Genomic DNA, 20,631 nt, shown 5'->3' with positions numbered 1-20,631 from the left:
ATGTTCATCTTGTGAACAGAGTTCTAAATATTTTTAACAGATGTCAACGTTTTGTTTCCCATACATAGTCTTTCATCCACTCAGAGCTTAGATTTGTGCAGAGGGTGAGGGGAGAGTCTAATAATTTCCCCAGGTGTGAAATGCCAGTGTTCTGAAATGTTCCTATACAGCACAGGTGGCTGGCTGGCTGCTATGCTTGGAGCTAAGCCTGTTTACTGAGTGGGATTGGGATTTATTTATTAAAGTCTGACTTTCCCCCACTGGTTTGAAGAGCGAGTTTGTTCACCTTTACTGTGTTTATGTCAAACAGGCCTATTTGTCCCTTCCTATACTAGCACCATGCTGCCTTAATATAGCTTTCTGTCTTTATCCTTAATAGAGTTTTGTTTTGTTTTTTTCAATTTGTTCCTCTTCAAAATTGTTTCGGCTACTTTCAGCCTATTACCTCTTCCGATGTATCTTGCAGTTAACATGTCAAATTGCATACCATGATTGAATCAGGACTTTTATTGGCATTGCAAAGAATTTATGGAATGATTTGGAGTGAGTCAATATTTCCAACTATTGAATCTGTAATTTACAAATATGGTAAAGCTGTTTTATTTTAGATTTCATTTGTTATTTCTAAAATTAGTGATATTCCCATAAATGCCTTGCACATATCCTGTATTTATTTCTAATATTTTTTGTAATTCATGCATTTTAGAATTGTTTGTTTCATTATGTTTGTTTCATAGGAGCATGGACTATTAATAATTTTAATTTTTCCATCCTGAACTCTAATAATGTAGCTAAAAAGCTAATAATTGAGACACACACACACAATGCTTTTACTATATGGTTATGTACAGTCTCCATAACCACTTGGTGACTGTCATGTGGCTGCTACTGTTATTTTTATTTTAAATGTGAGAGCTGAGGCATTGCAAATATTTTAAACAAACTTGCCCCAATCAAACAAGGAGAGTCAGTATTTGAGCTGAATTAGCTGGCTGTGTGCTCTGTAGAGGTTTCTGGCATCTTCATGTTAATAACTACCCATGAATAATGATAGTGTTTATCCTCCATTCCTATCCCTGTGCTTCGGAAAGCCTATATCCACGCTGCTATATTGTCCAACTCAATATGGAACACAAGTCAAAGAGGCACATCACCTTATATTGCTCCTGATCTCATGAGGGCCATGATTTTAACTGTATTCCAATTTTCAGAAGAACAAAAAGCAAAAAAACATAAACAAAACCTATGAGAAAATTAGACAATCATTACGGTCATCACTGTACAAAAGCTGTACCCAGTCTATCAGTATCTGAAAGCTGAAACCAACAAGCGCAACATCACACATCCTAAGTTTTAGAGACTGTGCTTTTCATCTGGTGTGATTGATTCTAAAGCCTGGATTCCTACCCACAGTATATGTAATATGCATTTGCTGCATTCCTGAGTTCATGTGTTTAAAGACCAAGAGTTAACATAACTCATGTTCCTTTGGAATTATTTTTACTTAAAAAAAAAAAAAAAAAGCCGGGCGTGGCGGCACAAACCTTTAATCCCAGCACTCAGGAGGCAGAGGCAGGCAGATTTCTGAGTTCGAGACCAGCCTGGTCTACAGAGTGAGTTCCAGGACAGCCAGGGCTACACAGAGAAACCCTGTCTCAAGAAAACAAAACAAGCCGGGCGTGGTGGCGCACGCCTTTAATCCCAGCACTCGGGAGGCAGAGGCAGGCGGATTTCTGAGTTCGAGGCCAGCCCGGTCTACAAAGTGAGTTCCAGGACAGCCAGGGCTACACAGAGAAACCCTGTCTCGAAAATCCAAAAAAAAAAAAAAAAAAAAAGTGCAAGAAAACAAAACAAAACAAAACAAATTGTTGAGTCTTTGTTAAAGATAAAACTTCTCACAGACCCTGTTCTTCTGCTTGATGAAACACAATGACCAGAACAACTTATAAAAGGAAGCACTGAAATGTGATCTTGCCTATCGTTTCAAAGTTAGTCCGTGGTAGAGTGCCGTGGCAGGCGGGCATGACGTTGCAGCAGTAGCTAAGAGCTTACATCCTAATCTGTAGGGAGCAGGCAGGCAGAGACTGGGCCTGTAGTGGGCTTTTGAAACCTCAAAGCCCATTTGTAGTGATGCATCCTCCTCCGACAAGGACACACCTCTTAACCTTTCCAAAACAGTTCCACTAAATCAGGGACCGAGCATTAACATTTGTGAGCTTATAGGAGACCTATCCTCTAAGCCATCCCAGATCCTAACAGTTTATAGAGTACATAAAAGAATGGGCTCTGTGAGCACAGCTGAGGCGAGTAGACCAGAGCAGGACCTCTTAAGTATATTCCCTCTGTCTTGGAAGCTCCTTGGGGTGCCTAGAAACACTATGGTGCCTGTACCAATATAAAGATAGATGTTCCATCTTTTCAGAGTATACGGATTGCTTTATCTTGTCTGCTAGGAGCTGATGATTACAGACAACTTTTCTGTTTACTCAAATACCTCAGCAGTTATCTAGGCATTGGGTGAGTCAGGGCCACTCAGTCCAGGATGGCTGATGTCAGTCACAGAGACGGTTTTGTAATGTCTTTGTCCTCAGGACAAATGATCTTCCAGGTCTCTGACAGCAGATCTATAGAAGGAGAAGAAGCCCTTCTTAGCTCTCTTAAATTACATTTTTATGTCGCGGTGACAGCTGAGCTAAGGAATTAGCTGCTGACCAAGAGAATGCCTCCACATTTGTCTAGAGAGTCTCTCAATGGGTAGTTCTACACTAGCAGGGAGGGTATCTCTTTTACAGAGGCTTGTCAGAGAATCTTCCATGGTACATTTCCACACATAGTGCATTGTTTCCTTTCTGGAAGAGGGTCTTTGGTAAAAATAGTTATTCATCAAAATTGATTAACTATGTTACCTCCTCTTTTGCTTTTTTGATAGTTAAAGGCACTTCTAAAATCTGCGCGTCTTAGAACAGGTTACCACCTTAATATGTAAGTCAGAATTGTAAGAAAGAAAGCCACACTAAAATTTAAAATAAATGTAACAGCAATATGATGAGACTATAAACCAAAATAGACACGAGTGATAATACTGAGCAATGCTGAAGATGGTCCTGATGAATGTTACTGACGGGGGATATGAGAACCTGGTGAGGTCATTACGTTACATTGCGGACTTTGATTACATTACATTGCGGACTTTGAAATCAGGAGATTATCCTTCATAGGCTAAGTAGACTCAGCTGTTGCCTCGGGTATCCGTGGAAGAGGGAGGCAGAGGTCAGACTCCGTAGAAAGCAAACCCTGGACCAGTCCTGTCAGAGAAATCTGAAGATGCCATGCTCTTAGCTTTAAAAAGAAGGAAGGGGCCTTGGGCCTCGGAGGGCCACCCTACATATGCAGAGCTGGAACAGCCAGACGAGCTGTTCCTCAACAGAACCCACGTCCATTCCACAGTCTAAAACTTGCCTTGACTTCATGCTATGTAACTGATTTCAGCCAGCATGTCTATAAAGGAATACGGTTGTTGCTTAAAGCTACAGTATTTATGGAGATTTGTTATAGCAGCTATACGAAACTAATAACTCATGTTTAGGGAATTGGAAAAACAGATAAGAGAAGTCAAAAATTGAAGCTAAAGTAATAATTACAATCAGTCATGGGGGTGCATGCTTTTAATCCAGCGATTGGGAAGCTGAGGCCAGAGTGTTGCATGTTTGATAACAGTTGGGCTACCCAGCAGGACCACGCCTCAAAAAATAATTCAAAATGTCATAGAATGAAATTCCAACCCCCTAAGAACACCGTATCAACACCTTATAGTCAGAAGAAGTTTGTTGGTTTGTTGCTGTTTCTATACCAATCTCCCACTTTCTAGGTGGCTCCAAAGCTCACGGACTAGAATCAGTCGAATTCGTGAAGTCTGTGAGCTGCTACCTGTTTTCTTATATCATGTAACTGGGACTGAGAAAGTAAGACAATAAAAATAGTGTAACTTTGTTTTCTCGAAAGTAATTCGAGTTTCTTCTTCTATGCTACATTTACTGTGTAAAACTATATTACAGTCTACTGATTTTTTTCTTTAAATTTTAACTAGTAATTCTTATAATAAGGGAGGAAATTCCTCAGCCAGCATTTAGCCCCAACACATTGTTTGGAAATTCTACTGGACTATGAAATTCTCAAGCTAACAAACTACTTGCACACACCAGTCACAAAAATCAACTGTGTTACATATTGTGTTTAATGTTATATCACATTACCATACATTTAGCGTGATGATGTATTATTATTCTATCATTCTGGATAATAATAGTCTGATTTTATACTGTAGTATAATAGTCAGGGTCTTACTGAAGTATACGTTTCTCTCTGTCTGGCATAGGGCGAAAGTCTCTGTCCAGCATAGGGCGAAAGTGTCTTTTTGTCTTTTCCAGCTTCTGCATCTTCTGTTTTGTGGAACAACAGCAAATTTGAGTTCCACTCATACTGTAATCTCCTCCTCTTCCCTGAACTATTGGCATTCCAGTGCTGAGAAAGTGGAGTTTTCTCACTGTAAAGGCTTTGAAGCACATGGTCAAACTCACACACATAAAAAAAAAAAATTCCTTGAGTCATCATTGTCTGTTCAAGTATTACTTTCCATACTCTTCTTTATGTTCAAAAGCAAAATGAAAATAACGAAGTACTCAACACTCCCTAGAAACTGACTATAACAGTTACAGTGAACCAACAAACGAAGTTCCTGTCCACTGATGGACTTACAGTTGCCAAGACAGACATCACTTTCACAATATGTTAATGGCAAATTACCTTAGATGATTCTCTTCCTACAGAGCTCTCGTATTTTGTCTCTAGCTTCATTATGGAAATTGCTTTATTCCATTTTTATCATGTGTTTATTCTCATTTCTTCTCCTAAGACTTCGTTACTCTGGACAGTGATGATCATTGGCCACATGGCACCTTCAGCCAAGGGCTCTAAGGTCAAACCACCTGAGGTTACATTCTGGCTCCACAGTTGCTATATCTTTTGGGTGTCCTGAACTAAGTATTAGTGACCTTCTAGGGCTAAATGAGAATCAACTTTCAGGACATAGAGAGAACCGAAAAGAGCTTTAGTACTAGACCAAGATTTAAACACTTAGATGTATCGATGACTTTGAGTCCTTTGATAATCACGTTCAGTAATTTGGTGAGTGTGAGTAATCTTTATTAATCCCAAATTTTCATTTTTGTCATGTGAACTTAAAACTTTGATTCTAAAACTATGACATTATTTTATAAACCTATAACAAAACTGACAACTAGAGAACAGAATAAATGAAAGCACGAAATTCAAGATGCTATTCTAAAAATCATATCCTGAGTTTGTGGTCCTGAATGGAAAGAAAAGTCCCTGCAGATGACACTATAGTGCTTACAGTTACTTAAATTTTTTTTTACCTTTCTTGACCATTTTGTTCTTAAACTTACTTGGGCTTGGGTTTTTATCACATGTGACAACAGTGTATAGAACAACATACAAGTCCATGCAGCCCAGGGTGATGACTGCATCATGAATGGTGCCTGGCTCACAGTGCCTAAAGATATCACTGACTAGAAGGTACATTTGGATCTCAGAGATTTTAAAAGCCACAGGTTAGAATCAGTGAATGATATACAAATACTAGGGAGACTTTTCAGTTATGGCCATTTGGATCTGACTCTTCGGTGACTGACGAACAGAGTTGTGATGGGAGAGGATTTGTGTTTCTCCGAAGCAAATATTGTACACGTCTCAGGTCTACTGCACAGGATACGGTTGCTGGGTTACCTAATGAGCCTGGTGGGTTAAGCACTCAGCTCGCACAGCCTTGAGAGTACCCATGCAGAAACTCACAGTCTCCTGGTCACTCTATGCCAAATTTTAAGATTATGTAAAAGCTCTCAGCAGGGTTGGCCTCATACATTATGCAAACAAATACTGTTTGAACAATTAAAGAGATACCTACTATGTACACGCGCTATGATAAGGGCTTTCTAAAGACTTCTCTATTCAACCTCCCAATATAACAACTTTATGTAGGATATTGCATCAAATACCTCACATGTCACTGTGACAGAATACCTGATAACTTGAGGGAGAAGTCTATTTTGGCTCCTAGTTTAAGTGGGTATACAGTCAACCAGGCAGAAAAGGACAGAGAGGGAACACAAAGTAGCTGGTGGTGTTGCCTCTGCACTCAGGAAGAAGGGTACAAGGGACACTGGAGGTCAACAGTTTCCTCCTGGTCCCCTTCTTATTCAATGTGGGCTCCCTGTCCAGGGGTGGGGGGTGCTGCCTGTTTTCAGGTTGGGTCTTCCCTCTTCAGTTAAGCCTCTTTGGAAATGCTTTCACAGATGTGTCCAGAGCTAGATCTTGTGGGCCAGTCCAAATCTAGTCAAACTGACAAGGAAGACTAAGCACTGCAAAGCTGTTAAAAGGAGAGGCCCTGAGCTAGGTAACAGGTTGGCCTAGGAATCATGGTTTTGAAAAGCTAAGCCTGGTTTTAAACCATGGTTTATTTGACTTTGATTACTATACCGGATTGGCATCTATATAATTACATGGGTTATATCTAAGCAAATAAATAACTGCTTCCAGTCAACTGAAATTAAGTCAGAGGAAATTTGTTATTGATTACATTTGTTCTTCAACAATTGCACACACATGTGTGTGTGTTTGTGCTCACAACCGTCATCCCCCACCTTCTTTTACATCCTTGCCCTGCCTGTTAGTCTCACTCTTACTTGCCATTTCCCACATTCATGGCTACTGTTCTGCTTTGTGATTCTCCTCAAAGGAAATGTTTGTGCGTGTGTGCTATAGTCTATATTCTTACTGTATAATTTTCATGAAAAAAATATACTTTATTAACACGATAATAATTTAAAGAATAATACCAAAAAATACAGAAAATACAGAGTCACCATTTTTTTTCTAAATGGCTTAAATCAGCTTCAGCTGGAGGCCTGTCTGTAAGCCCCAACTACCACACATTATCCATTCTATGTTATAGCTAAACAATATGTGTACATTTTAAAAAATCAACATTTTTTGACCCTAGCTGCATATGTATCAAAAGATGGCCTAGTAGGCCATCACTGGAAAGAGAGGCCCATTGGACATGCAAACTTTATATGCCCCAGTACAGGGGAACGCCAGGGCCAAAAAGTGGGAATGGGTGGGTAGGGAAGTGGGGGGGAGGGTATGGGGGACTTTTGGGATAGCATTGGAAATGTAATTGAGGAAAATACGTAATAAAAAAAATTAAAAAAAAATTTTTTGAAAAACAGCACACAAAGTAAAAATTAGTTGTTGAGATAGCTCTATAAGTTTAAAGTAATTATTACATATTGAAATATTGTAGTAACTTATTCACTGGAATACTTCAGCATCAATAAATATATATTTATATAATCTAGAAATGTGCTCTTATATAATAGGTAAAATTGAAGTTATTATTTTCCAATAATTCAGAGAAAACAGCCCAACAATCTCTCTCTAAACATCACCGGTCTATGACAATTTGAACAGTCTCTAATATTCTTTCCTTAATGTAGTAATGGGACAGTCTGTCTTACTGATTTTTCTTTCACAGATTGTTGGCACTCCTATCAGGAAGCTGGATAAAACAGCAGTCCTCAAACTTGGCCATCTTATTGAATCACCTGAAAGAGTTTTAACCAAGAAACACCAAGCAAACTGCTGGCCAGCTTTCCCCACAGCTTATGATTTAAGAGACAGAAACCGTGCCCTGGGCATCAGGAGTTTTTAAAAAGCTCCAAAATCATCCCCAGATGATTATCCTGTGCAGCAAAAGTTGAGGAGCACTGACTAAGGAGTGAGATAATAGAAAACACATTTGCGAGTTTGAGAAAGAAGGCTGATTCAAATCGCCTGACAGTAATACTTCTGAATTAGCTACAGATTTTGAATATACGTTCTACGTGTTCCCAAAACACCATAGAAAATGGAGACTTAGCTGTGCTACTAACTACACTAACATCCTATGAACCAAAATTATAACCACACCATTATCTCATTAAAACCCTGCTCTTAAAATTATCTTATTTGTTTCTGGAATTCTGTTACAAATCTGCGTTTGGATTGTAGCCCCCGAAAACCCAGACATTCTCCTCCTGTCTTGAGAGAAGGGAATAAGAGGGAGTAGTAACAAATTTATAACTTGCCATCCTGGGCAGTTATCCCAGCCAACGCTCTTAAAAGACAATTTGACACACTAATACAACTTCTGCCAAAATCCTTCTTTAAATCCTCCTTTACAGGGCCAGAGTAACTTTCGGTGTGATAAACTGTCTGCAATACACGAACCTTAGGAAACAAACGAGACTCTGTCCACCAAATGGAAGTGCCATGTCTAAATATCCAAATAATAACGATAATAATTTCTACCCATAAAATGTGATAACTAAAAAAGAAATCTTCACAATAGAATTTTGTGTTTGATTTCTATGGTGATTTAAAGTCGCCTCAGTTCTTGGTAAAGGTCTTTCTTAAATAAGAGTTCAAACAGTATTCTAAAAAGGTAATTTAGAAGAAAATTCAGACTTGGTTGACAAGAAGTGATCATAGTGCTGTCAAGGCAGATCAGAGAAGTCGCGGTGATGTTTAGATCTGGCATTATAGCTGCTTCTAATTAGCATATTTACCTCTGGTTCCGACTCTACATCATTACCCATCAATACTCCACTTTAAACAGCCCCTTAATGGTATGTCTTCTAAATAGACAATTGGCAACTGCAAGAGCAAACACTGTATAAGAGGAAAATATGACCTCTTAAGAGGAGAGTGTCATCTACTGGGACTTGATGGCAGGGAATGAATATTCATTCAAATCAACATCTGTTACTTCCACCAGCCGCAGCAGTAAATCAGTTTTAAGGAGCTGAGCTGAGATGGATATCATATCCCTTCCCTCACCTCAAATCAATCTCTGTACAATGGCATCGTTTGGCTTAGATTTCATGTTACACATAGGACAGTAAAACACACTGTGGTTATGTGATGCAGGCAACAGAGCTCCTGTTGTCTCATGCCGGCTTTACTTCTTTCGTACCCACCATTCTCTGCTCTATATTTATGAAGTGATATGGCCGGGATGGATGCAATGTTGATCATTTGCAGGGCCTTTAACACACACATGCCTAGTCTTGTAGCGTTGATCAGCTCTGTATGTGCAAACACGTGTGCACATGCATACCAGTACATCTTATACAAAGCGTATATATCTTAGCTCTGTGTTACTAGATTAAGTAAGTATACTCAGATCTAGTCGTCAATCCAAACACTGTGCTAGTCTGGGCACAAGCTACCGAACGATGTTGGGGATTTCCTCCAGATAACAGCCTCGAGGACTGTTATCTGTATGTGCTCACAGAGTTCAATTCACAAGCAGTGTTTTAGTTTTCTTTATAGAAAGGAAGAAATGTCAGTATTCTACAATTCCTCAGCCCATATCAGATATATGTGAACTTCTTGCTTCCTTTATGAAATCTAGGTTCTACTTACTATTAAGACGTTCCTAAATCTGATTTGGGGGATATTTTTAAAGCACCGAAGAAACTATTACATTGCAACAATGCATGTTTTGTTTTAAACATTTCTCTGCATCTTCTAATATTGACGTGACAAAGCACTAAGATTTAATCTGCTGCAATAAACACTCTGTAATCAACACAGGGGGGACTTGGTTGTTGTTGATAAAGTCATTGACCTACATGTACCACCCCAGAAAGTCATGTTTTTGAAGTAATTTCAGTTGTTTTCCCTTAATGGCAGTGGAGAACAGAGTGGTATTATTTATACATTTGATTTAACAAACAGAATGATTTACAATTTAGGTCAACATTATTGCAGGCTAAAGGGAATGGTGTGTGGGGGAAGGGAGACAAAGAAACAACAGAAGGAAAGAGTAAATTGCAGAGGCACTGGTAGAAAATTTGTCCAGGACCACAATTGTTTCTGATTTTTACAAACACTACTTACACCTTTCTTTCTCATTGAACAATCTTTACCAACCTCTAATGGTTCAAAGACCATCCGAACGCAACCCCACCCTGCTTGGACTCCAGAAACCATAGCACTTAACTCTCTCCACTGACTTTCAGCATTTCCAGTGGGTCCTAAGAGACTCCAACATTTTACTGTTAATTGTTGGGCCAAGAACACTATTGTTTCTCCACCATCTTGGGCCCCACCCCGTTGTCACTTGTAATATTATTTCTCTCTTCAGAAGTGACAGCTCACAGAAGGCAAAAGTATGCTTCTGGGTTCAGAAGCCACCAGGTAGGGGTCATATGACCAGAGCAACTCTCTCTCTCTCTCTCTCTCTCTCTCTCTCTCTCTCTCTCTGTGTGTGTGTGTGTGTGTGTGTGTATTGGCTTCCTCATCTGCAACATTAATCTGTTCAAGTAACGGCCTCACTGAGGGTATTTCACAAGTCAGTATGTAGACGTGGCAATGCAAAGGTAGTCCTTAGGACACTTGTGTTTGCTGCATTTATTCAAGAAATGCTTTCTGAGAACCAACAGAATGCACAGTGCTGGCGGGGGAGAGCAGGGAGTGGATGAGAGCTGGAAGGTTGCTCTCTCTCCTTTCAAAAGAAAGGTAGCTCACCACAATGCTAAATAAATACATAAATGAAATTCAACAACTGCTTTTTTAACCATATAATTATCCTAAGATAGAACTTGTTTTTCATATCTACCACCAATGCTCAGCTCATTGGTGCCTGTATTACATGTGTGTGTGTGTGTATGTGTGTGTGTGTGCTTTGAAGGACTTGTCGCCTGCATACAAAAATATTGTTTTCTTATTTGGTGAACACTCAGTCTCTGCTGGATAAGCATGTAAAATTGCCTTTTCCATTTTCTGCACTTCAGGGCAGTGAGTGCGGAGGCCTTGGAGGCGGCTTATCTCCTACCACACAGATGAATGAAACTGCCACGGTTTATGATGCAAGACACTCTTGTTTGGGGACGTTGAGGACCTCCTTTCTAAATCACCCCCTTAGATTATAAACCCTTTAGAGCAGAGATGACAGTGTTGTTTTTGTTTGGTGCATATTTAGCTTGGTGCTTTGTGCTTTGTGCTTGGCTTGTTAAATGAATCCAGTCTTAGATATGCTAATAATGATATTTTCTAACTACACTTTATAGAGATCTGTGTGTGTGTAAGCAAAGGCCTTAAGGTAAGTCATAGACTTCTTGTGTGTTTTGTTTTTGAGACAAGGTCTCACACAGTAGCCAGACTCTTCCTCAGAGGCTGAGCTGAAAGTGTCTTTATCTTTTTATCTCCACTGAGGTGAATCACCCTGCGTGGCCAGCACAGGCTTTTTGAAAGATAAATTTCTAATAACAAGAGAGCAATGTCAAATCATGTAGATAGATATACTCTTAAATTGTTGTTGGTCTAATTCTTAAAAGCACTAGTGTGTGTGTGTGTGTGTGTGTGTGTGTGTGTGTGTGTGTGTGTGTGTGTCCTGAGCACGCATGCACACACGCACCTACAAACCACTTGGATTAATTCGCTTTGTTCAACATGGCTTTATTTGAATAAAAGCATAAGTCACTGTTTTTTCAGAACTTGAAAGGACCTCCTCTCTCATTTTCTGTGACTCAATTTTTGGGTAGAGCACTTACAAAGAAGAAGGACTGGCTAGAGGGCTGAGGCTTTTGAACTTCCAGTGTCAAGCCTTCCTAGAGTTCAGCTTCTGGTGTCAAAGCAGGCCCTCTCCCCAACCCACAGAGTCACTGGCCTCCACCCAGACCTTCCCCCAATCTTCTGTATGATGCCATGGATTCCTGAGAGGCTTGGGGAACAAGTGGCTCCTCATGGGTGGCATCTGCACACATACTACCAGAACTAGAATCTATGCCACTGCTTTCTGTGTGAGGGAGCACGATGCTAGCAAGAGATGGAGTTACTTTGGCCAAATAAATACAAGTTCTGTTTCCACTTATCTTTTTAAAATCCTCTTCAGTGAGCCTGCGATTGATTAGGGTAGATGGATTTTAACTTTAATTGTCAGTAGTCGAGCCTTATGATACACAAAACTTAATCTCATTCATGCAGACATTTTATTAAGCACGTTAAGGGACGTTTTGTTGCCCTACTGGTTTTAGAAATAGAAGGAGACCTGTGGTTGGGCACTCATGCTCTGACTATGCTCTGTTAGAAGTGTTGTGAGAAAAGGGGACCACAGGACTATTTAGGCGATTGCGAGGTCACATGCTGAACACCCTTGATTTCTCTGAGTGTAAGAACCCACTGTCCTTTGATGTATCTAATTACTCTTATCCCTTGTGTGCTTGGCCCATGCTGCTTTTCATGAAAACTATTTTAGGCTGTGGAAAAATATTTTTCCTCCTTATCATTCCATAGTATTTCCTTCAGTTGGCTTTGTGTGTGAAGGTAACCTGCTCACTCTTCAGGAGTTACTCATATTCCAAGTACATACATGGGTCTTATCCTTACTTTAGTGGGGGAATAGTAAAGATAATTATGCAAATAAATTATGATTAAATTATGAAAATAGCATGTTTCGAGTGACTGCGGCAGAACATCTCTCATGTTGCAGATGGAGGTGAATATAAACTGTTAGAAGGAATTAATGAAGCCATGGGGGCGGTGGGAAGTAGAATAAAGTGGGGGGCGGAATTCTGAAGTTTTGCTTTTGAAACATTTATCATTTTTATATTAGGGTACCCTGGAACTTACTATGTCACCCAGACTGGCCTCAAACTTTTGGCAATTCTCCTGTCTCAGCCTTCCCTAGAGCTGAAATTACTGCCTCGAACCACCATGCCTGGTTTCTCATATTCTGGCTCCTGTTCTATTAGAAGCTACCTGAAGGGATCTAGGGAAGTAGTTAGGGTCTCAGGTCCTTATCTTCCAATGGTGGCAATATCCTCATTTAAATGATATTTTTGTTATTCTGCCTCAGTTACAAAGATGTTCGTGAGGATGTCAGCCTGCTTATCATGGCAGATTAAACTACTTTCTTTACAAAGGAAAGCTTCACTCTGAGTCTTTTCCTATTAGACATCATCCATGCACAACTGACAAGGTAGCCAGAACCACAAGTAAACAAGTTCCTTAATCCAAAATGATTCCTTGCACATTTCCTCTTATACACGTTTTATACACTTTTATACACTTTCCCGGGTGGTCTCTGCACACACACGTGTTTACTGAAGAAGAGATAAACGTTAATTCCAACTTTACACACAAGATACTGTAAAGTATCCTGGAACCATCTACACGATATTGTTAAGACTGCCATTTCAAAATGATGCCTGACGTCTCTGGTTAGGAGCAGACCGTGGAGAAACTGGTGTAGGCACAGACAGGAGGTGTTAGCAACCATAGTTATCTTCCTTCCCATTTCTCATTTTCGTATCATTTTCCACCAAGGGAGTGAGCCATGTTTTACTAAAGCCTAGCCCTTATGGTTGACACTTGGTGTGGTTTTGATTTTTATAGAAAACAAATTATACAGGAGAACAAGCATTGTCAGACATATGGCATTTAAAACTATTTTGTATTATTTCCTTAGGATGGATTCCCGGAAGCAAAATCACTAGGTTAAAGGGTATGAACGGTTTTTTATGGCTTTGAAACCTACTGCCAAATGGCTTTCCAAAAAGGTTCTGTCAATTGACCAGGCCATCAGTAATACATGGAAGGGCAACACCCATAGTATTATCACAGGTAGTTGGTGTTATGGTTTTTAGACTTAGTGTGCAAAAATGTGCAACCTCATTTGAACGTACATTTCAAATATTTAAGGCAAAGCTGAGTCATTTTATGCAGATAAATAGATCTTTCCAGTTTTCCTATAATTATATGATGTTCTTATATTTTTATAAAACTATGCAGAACTCTGTGAAGCATGTAAGAATCCTTTTTCACAGTAAAAACTATTTTTGTAATTTACAGTTTAAATTTTGTTGCAGCCGGGCAGTGGTGGCACATACCTTTAATCCCAGCACTTGGGAGGCAGTGGTAGGCAGATCTCTGAGCTCAAGGCCAGCCTGGTCTACAGAGTGAGTTCCAGGACAGCCAGGGCTACACAGAGAAACCCTGTCTCAAAAAATTTTTTTGTTGTTGCATCTGTGCAGGACGGCACATCGAGGATTGAGCATTTGCCTCACTGAATACATTTTTTTTCCCCTGAGCTGTTTGTTGTTCTGTTGTTCCGTGTGTCACAGCTTCTCTCTGCCCGAATTAAGAATCCAATTATTCTGATTTTTTCCAAGAAGTGAAGTCTTAGGAGCTGTTTTAGTTTTTTGTGTTTGGAGATAAGGTCCACTTTGTACCCTAAGCTGGCCTGAGACTCATGAGATACTCTTGCTTCAGTTTCCAATTATAAACTTAATTTAGAGATAGAACTAAATCATACATATATGAACATAAATTACAGTTATGTGATACAGACAATCTCTAAGTTATCTGCTTCATGTTGGTAATTACCTCAACTCACTTTTAGTTAATTGCATAAGCATTTTGCTGTGGTTTAGACAGTCTCCTATATTAATTTATTTACTAGGTTTTTTATGATTAAAAATGTTCTTTCATTTTTTTTTTATCCACTTTAATATTACAACAAACTCTAAAACAACCTTCCTGAATCCTCCCATTTTAATTTACCTCAGGGCAGAGCTACAAAGTTGCTACAACAGCCTCTGTTTTTACTAAGTCCCTTTGTCGGGTGTATTTATTCATTCTTCGCCCCTCCCTTCTGGAAAGATATCATTTGCTCATTAGAGTAGAAGAGCAATGAACACAGTGGGGAAAGTTTATCTACCTCCATCATAAAACACTCAACTTTGTGTAATCCTCTTAGATGTTGTAGTCTTGGAAGTTGTGAAAATACAGTTCACGTCCACTGAAAAATAGTTTTGTCTTGTTTTGTTTTGTTTTTGTGCTAGTGTGTTGCTAAAGTGTGCAAGAGAGACAAAATCCTACCTTTCTTAGCTTTTGTTGGAAATCTGTTTCTGGATGTATGCACACTAGTCACGTACATCACTGACAGCAGTAAGCTTCGTGGTGTGGGCGAATCTGTTGTGTAATTGTGTTTTTAAACTAGATCTTCCCACCTTTGCAGTGATAATTCTCCCTCACACTTATTAACAGAAGTAATGGCTGTTCCTGGTTGTCAACTTGACTATCTCTGGAATGAAGTACAATCCAGAATTAGAAGGCTCACCTGTGATCCTAATCTGGAGGCTGGGAGATACAAGTTTGTGACTGGGATCTTGGCATGGAGATCTTGAGGCACAGGGGCTATGAAAAGCTTAGGCCCAGGCAAGGCAGTACACGCCTTTAATCCCAGGAGATAAGGACATGAGAGCTCGGAGTTCAAGGTTAGCCTGGGACAAAACAAGTCCCAGATCCAGGCTTGGGGGTAAACACCTTTAATCTGGGCTACACCTTCTGATGGAGACATAAGGACATTGGAAGAAGGAAGATTCTCTCTTCTTCTCCTGCTTGTATTTACTTGCCAGCATGTCTGTTGGAATCTACTAGCCTTGAGGGACTGAGCAACTACTAGATCCTTGGACTTCTCCTTCACAGCTGACCATTGCTTCGGAGTTGGTCTACAGACTGTAAATCATCATAACAAATTCCCTTACTGTATAGAAACTCTCCATAAGTTCTGTGACTCTAGAGGGCCCCTAACTAAGACAACAGATCTGTCCTTTAATTATACTTCTTCTTCTCCCTTCTCTTCCTTCTCCTCCTCCCCCTCCTCCCCTTTCCTTATCCTGCTGCAGGGTCTTGCTCAGGGTAGCCATGAAATTTCATGACTCACCATGTCCGGCAAGATGCCTTTCTTAAAACAGAGAGATGTGGTTGAAAGGTATGAGGAGTACAGTTAGGGTTTCCGTTAAATCCCCCAAACTGAGCTGGATGTGGTGGTACAGACCTCCTCACTCAGCAACCAGGAGACCGAAGCAGGCAGACCTTTGTGAGTTCCAGGCCAGCCAGGTCCCTATACTAAGACCCAGAAAAACTACACCCCTGTCCAATTGTTTTTCTAAATAACTTTTATCACCTCTGAAAATGGACAAAGGGAACTTTAAAAAATCAACTTGCCAGAATTTAATCATGAACCATTTTTTTTTTTAAGAGGTATCTCAGTTTAGGGTTTTTCTCTGTTTCGCCCTTTGTCTACCAGGCTGCACTCTGTTTCCTGAACCTGCACCCCATCCTGGAATAGTTCCCTTTCCTTCCCAATCCTTTACTTTCCCCATTCTTTCTCATCCTTTTCTTTCCCTTCCTGGTTTTCTTCCCCTTTCTCCTCTTTCTCTGCCCCCCCCCAACTTTTCTCCTATTAGCACATTTCATTTTTCCCCCTGATGAGTAAAACACATTTCCTTACAATAGCTCCTCTTCATGTTGCGTTCACTCCTTGAGGTGCTCACTGTTTTGAGGATTTGAATTCCTTGAAAAGTTCTTTCTGTACTAAACAGTCTTCAGTTATCTCAAAGAAACAAGGCAAGGACATCATGATCACTGTGTTCTAACGCCTGTGAGGCCAAGCCCAGGCTTACAGACACCCCCAGCCTTTGATCTCAGCCCTGCATTGGGGTGACACAGTGTGTCCTGGAGAGACCCCAGATGCTAAGCAGGTCACTGGACTTCAGGAGTGCAGATACTCTGGTGGACAGAGCCTGGTGAAGTATAGCTGGGCTTGACCTGACTTCCCAAGAAACAAATCCAGCTCACTGAATAGGGATAGAAAGAGAAAAGTTTAGGGCCAGAAGGGTACAAGTGATTACAAAGTGTCAGAAATAGTCAAAAGAAAAAAAGAAAAAGAAGAAAAAAAAAAACTAAGAAGAAAGAGGTGAAGAAAGGTGCATTGAGAAAAGTTGCAGGGTAGAAAGAAGCAACAGCAACAAACCCACCCCAAATTCGCAGAATAGATCAGGAAGGTTGCATTTTATTTCTGTAGTGTGTGTGTGTTGCTATGAGTTTAACTTTGTAAGTCTCATTCTAGGTTATACAATAACACAACTCAGAAACTTCTTAAGCAACTAATAATGGACAAACAATGGGTGTGTAATTAGAAAGCACTGAGATCCATGGGAAGGCCTCAGGAAAAGCACCTCCTAAGCTAAGGAGATGGGATATGAGCCTTGCCTGTTCTCACAATTAAACATACTTGCATTGAGTGGCAATGTCGATGGGAGAGGGGATGGTTTCAGTAATGGTTATAGCCATTGCACTTGGATTGCTCTTCTATCTGATCCTCTTAGGGCTGTGAGAGGCCAGCAGGACCCCATACTAATGAGAAAGTGAGAGTGGGGGGAGGTGGGGAGGGAGAGAGACAGAGACACACAAGGAAAGCGACAGAGGGAAGTTGGGAGGGAGGGAGGGGACGTCAATCATCATGTAGCTGATGTCTGCTTCTTGGTACTATTTTGTGGGCATCTTGTAGGGGAACTGCTATGTATTTTAGGGGATAATGTGTATTACTTACAGTTCATAATTTAAGAGTTGCTCCTAGCCAGGTGTGGTGGCACACGCCTTTAATCCCAGCACTCAGGAAGCAGAGGCAGGTGGATTTCTGAGTTCGAGGCCAGCCTGGTCTACACAGTGTGTTCCAGGACAGCCAGGGCTATACAGAGAAACCCTATCTTGAAAAACCAAAAAAAAAAAAAAAAAAGAGTAGCTCCTGGGTCAGGGAGGTAACATCATGGTACTTTGAAGGACAGCTAGAAAAAGCACCTGACCAGCCCCGTTAGTAAACTGAATGGGTGTGTGTGTGTGTCTGAGTACTTAGTCTTGTAGTGGCAGAGGCTTCTCTCTCTAACCTTACAGATCCTTTCAATGGTCTTCATAGCTTAACAACATGGAAAGTACTACCTGTTACATGCCTATTAAGTTCTTGTTCTTGCTTTCCCTTTGCCCTGTGTTAGGGATCAAATCCAGGCCCATGAGCATGTGGGCAAACACTCTTTTATTGAGCTATATATCCCCAAATGGTTTTCAGATATTTTACCAGGAACGTTTTCTTTATTATATATGCTTTCTCCAGGCCTACAGATCCCTCCAGGCTCAGTCTAATATAACTTGTCTTGGTTCAAGCCCATCACCACAACTCTCAGCTGCATTAATAACTCAGTTTTTTAACTTTAAAGAAACTTTTATTACATAAAGGTTGTCACATATTTGGACACCTCTCTAGGTCCTGTGGACCTAGCACAGGACACTTCTCTACTTTGTACACAGTTGCTGTCACTCTCCAATCTCATTTTCTTTCTCCTGTAATACAGTATTTCTTAGTCTTTTTCTATTTGCTTTCTGACCAACTACACACTGAGCAGAACAAGTGCATTCCCAACTGCCTAAGAATTTGGTAGTTCCCAAATACTCCATCGATCTGGACTCCATGAAACCAAACTCACCAAAGATTCATGGACTTTTTGTTAACAATTAGCCTTTGGGCCTTCAGGCTATTTCTAGGGTATTGAATTTCCCTGAGCCTCTCACCTTTTAACACACAGCCAAGCTGCATCCACAACAATGCCCAGACTCAACACTGGCTGCCTGCTGCTCAAGCAGTGTCTGTTACTTAATGTGAAGTTACTTAAGAGTGTTACTTAATGTAAAGTTGGGAGATATCTGATTCAGACCCTGCCCATCTACTCCCTTTCATTCTGTCAAATCGAAGTGTTGGGGCATTGATCCACAAACAGACCATTATTCCTCTTCACACACGACTCTGTTCAAACTGGAACACCCTTCTCCCCATCCAGGTGAATGTCAGTAATGGGGTCTCTTTCCAGTCACTTGGCAGAGTTCTTGTTGGGGAGGGAGTGAGGAGAGGGGTCTGGACACACAAAGCAGTTTATGTGCTTAGCATATACCAGGATATAGCTCGCTTGTGTAAGTTCACCGAATATGTGTCTTTGAAAAGTTACAGATGTGACTTTTTTATAGTTTCGAGTAGCTGTTTTTTTTTGTTTGTTTGTTTGTTTTTTTTAACCAAAGCTCTTCTATTTGGAGGAAAAATAATTTTCATTTTCCTTTCTCTTGAGCTTTGGCTCATGTCTTATGGCTCCGCCATTCTAGTTTCTTCTGTGAACTCCTCCTCCCAGGACCCCTGGCCCTGAACACTCTTGAGAGAGGAATGCACAAATTCCTTCGAGGTTCCATCACTGGAACATGGTCTCAGGAGCTGCAAACAGGAAGTTTCTGGACTTCTGTCTATTTTGTGCTTGGGGCAAAACTGGACTCCACTTGGAAGATTCCGCCAAAAGCAAGGCAGAAGTAAAGCAGCCACCTTCCTGATTCCTATCTAAAACTTTTAATGAGGACAGTGCCATATAGAGTCAGTCCCTCCATGGCTTCTCTTATCCAGAAGTGGTGTCTCTCTCGCAAAGCAGAGCCCGTCTGCCGCCAGACACGTCGGGTTATAGCCCCTAAACTTCCTCACTCCACTTTTTACATCTTGAGCGGGACATTTAAAACACAGTTTGGGATTTTGTAAGTTTCCAAAGCGTCCAGAGGGCAGTCCCCTTTGGCAGCGACATTGCAGGACCGGAGCCAGAGATTAGCCGAGGTAGGTCCCCTGGTCTCAAAATCCTATCCACCTCGCTCAGAAGCCCAGGGCTCTACCTTGCTACTTCCTTCAGCTCAGAGGGGCCAGAAGCAGCTTTCCTTTGCCTGCGTGCCTGGCCTCCTCAATAACACCATTCATCGCCTGCCTCTCGGGGCACCGGGGAAGCCCCAGCCACGCGCCAGGGTTCTCGCTCAGGTACGGGATTCCCGGGGTAACCGCCGGCCCCTAACCTCAGGGGCGGGTAGTCCACTGGGCAGCGTCGGCCCGGAGGCGGGCTCAGGCCGGAAGCCACCCGCGGCCCCGCGAGACCGCGCCCCCGCCTCCTCGTCCTCCTCTTCCAGTACGAGCTCGGCGGCCAAGGGCGCAGGGGCCAGCCCGCCGGTCCCCGCCGCGCTCTTTGTCCCGGCCGCGCGCGGGCGGACGCGTGCGCATCTGCCCCCCTCCCCCCAGCTCCCCAACCTCCGCCACCCCCCTCGCCCGCCACCCCCCACCCGGCGGGAAAAAAAAAAAAAAAAAAAAGGAGGCGCATCGGGAGCGCGCTCGCGCGGGGGCGCGCGGGAGCCGCTCGCGCCCCCTCCGCCAGGCAAGCGGCGAGCACGCGCGCCGCCGCGCCCGCCCCTCCCCCGCCCGCCCGCCCGCCCGCCCGCCCGCCCGCTCGGAACTTGCTGACTGCGCGACCGGGAGGAGCCGAGCCGAGCCGAGCCGAGCGCAGCGGCGGGAGGCTGAGCGCGCGGGGGGCTCCCGCGTCCCTGCGCCTTCGCCTTCGGCCGGCAGAGCGCCCACCCCACCGTGGCTCCCGGAGCGCGGGGCGGCGCCACCCTCCGGCCGCAGCGAGGCACTGCACGGCCGCCTGCGACTTTCGATGTTCCACACTCCCGGGCCGGAGCCTCGGCGGCGGCTTCTTTTCCCGCCCCCCCGGTCCCCCCCCCAGGCTGCCTCCATTTCCTCAAGGAAGGTTCCTCGGCGCTCTCCCTCCCCCACAGCGTAGCGGCGCACGAGCGGGCCGGGCGGGCGGCCGAGGTAAG

General features: G+C 42.2%; 1 protein-coding gene across 1 annotated transcript in view; it reads left to right on the top strand.

Moving 5' to 3' along the window:
- Positions 1–20,264: 20,264 nt before the first annotated feature.
- Positions 20,265–20,631, top strand: part of Ube2e3 (ubiquitin conjugating enzyme E2 E3) — a 51,951-nt gene continuing 51,584 nt past the window's right edge. Inside the window, exon 1 of the mRNA XM_021186182.3 lies at positions 20,265–20,626. The gene's annotated coding sequence lies outside the window, so the exon portion shown is untranslated. The remainder of the gene's footprint in view (positions 20,627–20,631) is intronic.

This window comes from Mus caroli, unplaced genomic scaffold (assembly GCF_978045245.1).
Source record: "Mus caroli unplaced genomic scaffold, Mus_caroli_1 scaffold_2, whole genome shotgun sequence".
In the NCBI taxonomy this organism is placed as follows: domain Eukaryota; kingdom Metazoa; phylum Chordata; class Mammalia; order Rodentia; family Muridae; genus Mus; species Mus caroli.
The sequence above is the reverse complement of the archived record's forward strand: the minus strand, read 5'-3'. Positions and strand labels throughout refer to the sequence as shown.